Raw genomic sequence first — 4,915 nt, 5'->3', positions numbered from 1 at the left:
GTAAGACATGTTCCTGGATCAACATTACTGTCCAAAAATACAGACTTAACCCAGTCCCTACCCCTAAACCTAACCTTACCCATAATTTATTCCTAAAATCAGAGGGAAATGATAGCTGATTAACAAGGGTGTAGAAGCACCTAATCCAGATTGTAAGCCTAAAATTTACATTTCCTGAAAAGTTACAGTATTTCTCAATTCTGATTGGTTGATTGGAATGATGTTCCAGGATCAACAAGGATGTTGATCCAGGAACATGTTGTACTTGGTCAAATCACGCTCACCTACAAAACACATGACTCACACATGCACACTGAGAGCTAGATGTTTGCCACCCATGCATGGGGTGCATTTGGTGAGGGGTGTGCACAAGCATAACAAAACATAACAACATAACATAACATAACATAACATAGCATAACATAACATAACATAACATAACAAAACAAAACAAAACAAAACATAACAACATAACATAACATGACATGACATAACATAACATAACATAACAAACCTAGAACCTATTTAAAAGAGAATAAGAAATACTTTTGTCTGATCTTATCTTGATATCTTTGTTAACATGCATAATGCATAAAATTAGCTTATGCATAATAGCTTATGTGAAATTATAATAGAAATTTAAAACACAATATATCATAAAAACAAATGAGATGCATATAAACGCATTTGAATTTACATTGAAATTATGTGAAATAAAAAAATAGATGCATATGATTTTATTTAAAATTAATATTGAAGAAATTAAAAAATAAGATGCAAAAAAATGCTTATTTAAAGTGGATATTTAAAAATACAAATAAATTCCTCAATTGAGCCCCATGCATACAACCTTATATGCCTATATGAACTTCTGAGAAGAAACAAACACATACAAAGGGGGGAACAATCAAAGTGAATAAAACAAAGATTATTAGAGTATATTTTTTGGGGGGAAAAATCAACCTTTCTGCTTAAAAGTTTCACATTTAATGCAATGTGTTACTTGTTTCTTTAAAATTAATTGTGAAATTCACTAGCAATTTCTGAGTGAACATTGTTTCTAAATTTGTGTCTATACACAAAGAAACGCAATCTGACATAAAGCGTTAATTCACAGGAGACAATGCACCTAGACCACTCAAGTGGGCCACATAAACTGTATATAACCAGGAATGGGTAAATGATGAATTAATACTACACCCTGCAGCTCTTCACTTCTCAGACATCAGCCCAGACTGAGGCAAAGTAGACTCTCTCTGAGGAGCGACACCCCACTTTGGCCTTGAGGAATACCACATCCCATAATCCATCCATCCAGGTCATTCATCCATCCATCCATCCATCCATCTATGCGCACATGGGCTGCACCAGACCAGGCCTCAGCCCTTCAGGGATGCACAGGAAGCTGGTGTGGACGGGGCTGATCTGGGGTGGGTGTCAGATGTTTGCGAGGCTGATGGCAGCAACAGCTGTGGCATTGAGAGGCTGGCGTCTGGGGCGCGGCTGCCAGCGCGGCGGGGACCCTCGCGTCTGCCAAGGCTCCGCGCCACTCGCTGCCACCACCGGCCGCCATGATTAATGAAGAAATGTCAGCACTGTAATTTTTTCTAATGTGCTCCAGAAGGAAAAAAAGGAACCTTCTTGTCACTTGAGAGGCCCTGGGTTTGTTTATGTAGGAGTGTGTGTCGGATAAGCAGGAGGAAAGAAAGAATAAAAGAGTTTGTAGATGGCATGGCAGACTAACGTATACTATTTTTTCTGTAATGTTTGACACAGACACAACACAATCAGAGGCCTCAAAATACAACACAGATGTTGACTGCGAAACAGTGTCTTAATTACCATACAAACTGCTCTACTTGTGCGAGGCGTTTAAAACACCCTCATGAGGAAGTTCACTCAAGCAATTCCACAGATTACGCCTAATGAACAATATTTCTCCGCTCCTATTTAGTGCTCATTAAAATGTAAAAGGCTTTCATTTCCAAACATCCCTGCCATAAATATTACCCTCCATTGAGCAAGTCGTGCAAAGTGGGCCAGATAACAGGCCTGAGAAGTGCTAGCTAGTTTATTATCTCAGCCTATTGGATGAATTATCTTTGTTTTGTCTAAAAAAAAAACAACAACAAAAGAAATCTAAAGCTCAAAGAAGACTGTGATATGTTACAGCAGATGAGAAAATGATTGGATGAAGGTGGAGATGGACCTAAAAAATTATTACTTAAAGATTTTCCAGCAATAAAATAAAGTGATAAAATATAAAATAAGATATATAAAAATATATAATAAACAGTATACAGAATAAAACAGTATTTAAAAACTTTCCACTGAGCAAGTCACGCAAAGTGGGCCAAATAACAGGCCTGAGAAGTGCTATTTTATTAGTATTATTATTTCAGCCTATTAGATGAATTAGTTTGTTTTGTCTAAAAAAACAAAAGAAATGTAGAACTCAAAGAACCCCACAATATGTTACAGCAGATGAGAAAAGGAAAGGATGGAGGTAGAAAAGGTTCCAAAAACAGATTACTTAAAGATTTCCCAGCAATAAAACAAAATAAAAGATAGACAAATACAGTTACAGTACAGTTACAGTATTTAAAAACCGTCCACTGAGCAAATTGTGCAAAGTGGGCCAAATAACAGGCCTAAAAAGAGCTAGCTAGTTTATTATGCCAGCCTATTGAATGAATTATCTTTGTTTTTAATAAAAACACACACAACAAAAGAAATGTAGGGCTCAAAGCAGCCCATGGTGTGCTATAGCAGACAAGAAAAGTAAAAGATGGAGGTGGAGAAAGATCCAAAAAAGGATTACTTAAAGATTTTCCAGCCAAACGGCAATCTATATACAACAAAAAGACAATCAATGGCTCCTCCTCGCCAGGCTTAAGTTAAAGGATTATCAATCTGCTAATTAAGTAAACAAGTCATCGGTGCTCTAATTTATACATCATCAATATCTTGGTTCTACAATTTTTACCATTAATTAAGTTAATTAACAGTTTGAGAATACTGATTTTTTTTAAAGCTTAATTTTTATGTTGGGTGATTTAATGCTAGTATAAAGCATTGATCGCAAGTAAAAATGCATGATGATAAGGTGAATGATTATCATCATTTGTCTGTATATTTCATGTGCTCAATGCTGTATAAATTCACCAAAAATTATATGAGGAAAGCTTTGACATACAGCTGTCACAGAAAAGCTCGACAGGAAACTGTGGTTGCGTTGCGTCACACACACAGAAAATTCGAGTTTATTGGCATTTGTGTAAGAGATCTCTCGCCCCATGCTGTGACTGCCAGGCCACTGCCATCTGCTCAGCCCAGCCAGTCTCACAGAGGAAGCACAAGACTATGCCACCATAGGTATTCCCACTACCCACAATTCCCAGCACTTCAGGGTCAGCCCCTGCCAGCTTGCTGGGCCTCAGAATCGAGGTGACAGTGGGAGACGAACACAGGAGACTTCAGGAGCATCTTTCAAACATGACAGAAACATGCTCACATTGACATGATGAGAAATGGCACATTTTTGGTATTTGCTTAAATGTTGTTAACACCACATGATCAATATATAGCAAATCATGTGTGACTTGAATAACTAATTATTGTTATAATTAGTGTTACTGAATAATTAATCACAGAAAATGTGCATTTTTATCAGAATCATTCTTTGTCATTCTTTAAAAATGCACACAAATACAGAAACACAGTTACAAATACAGTTGCACAGGTTTGAAATTATATCATGGTGAATATATAATTTTCATGTTTGGTTGAACTATCGCCTTATGTTAAATTAAATTATTGCCTAATATTAAATTAAGCATTTTGATATACAAGCTTTGAAAAACATTTACCTTTTTGAAATCATTGGCAGGTGCAGCACTTTGGCTCCAGTGGGGAAATAATGAGATGAGGAAATCTGTCAGAAAAGATGACCAGTGAGTGAAATCCCATCTTGGTTGTTTTCCGCGTGCTATTTTTGATTTGTTTGTTTCACGTTGTTGAATCAATGGTCCTGTCAGGAGTGGTCAGGCCATATTGCTGTGGATAAACACATGAGAGCGAATACATGGCCTGTGCCCACACACACACAAACACAAACAACTTGAAAGCAGAACGCTCTAAAAACACTTTGCTTCACACACTGGGCTCCGCAGCAGACAAGCTGTCAAAAGAATAATGATAATTTACGGACAGGAGAACAAAGCAAATAATCATCGTCTTAAATGGAGCATGAGGAGTGCGTATGGTTGAGAGTAGCCCCCTCTTTCTGTCTACACACTCCCGTACACAGAGCAACCTTCACACGCACACAATTAACAGATGTGAATACATGCATGCAGAACAGAAGCGACTGCAGACCTGCACAAGGGTTGTACATTATAATGCTACAACAACAAACAAGCCCAAAACACTAATCATTTTAGGTCAAAAGTTTGGTAGGATCTAGTTAGATGGCTAGTTATGTAGCTGCAATAAAAATATTTACAAAACAATAGTAGGAGAGCAGACAGTTAATTGATTCAGTGCATTGTAAGGACTTCAGTCAGGGTGTTACATTTATTTGCATATTTAATTTGATGCAAATAAAAATAGACTGTGAGGGACAGAGTCTGTTTTAATCGCTAAAAGCGTCCTCCAAAACCAAGGTACTGCAAAAAAAACAAAAAAAAAAAACAGCTTAAAGCATTAGTTCAACCAAAAGCCCATCATATAAATCATACAAGACGAGTATGTCTCTTCAGAAAACTTCAATTCCCTTGATCTTTTGACATTGTACTATAAAAAACATCCTGATAGTAGGGCTGTGCAAAAAATCGAATGCGATTTTCATGCTCATCTCGTCAGTAAAGCCGGTTCTGTGATTAGTAGTAAATCTTCAGCACGTGCGTTCAGATGG

The sequence above is a fragment of the Sinocyclocheilus rhinocerous genome, unplaced genomic scaffold, assembly GCF_001515625.1.
Source record: "Sinocyclocheilus rhinocerous isolate Xijiao unplaced genomic scaffold, SAMN03320098_v1.1 scaffold8, whole genome shotgun sequence".
Taxonomy (NCBI): Eukaryota; Metazoa; Chordata; class Actinopteri; order Cypriniformes; family Cyprinidae; genus Sinocyclocheilus; species Sinocyclocheilus rhinocerous.
This window is presented reverse-complemented; position numbering follows the sequence as displayed.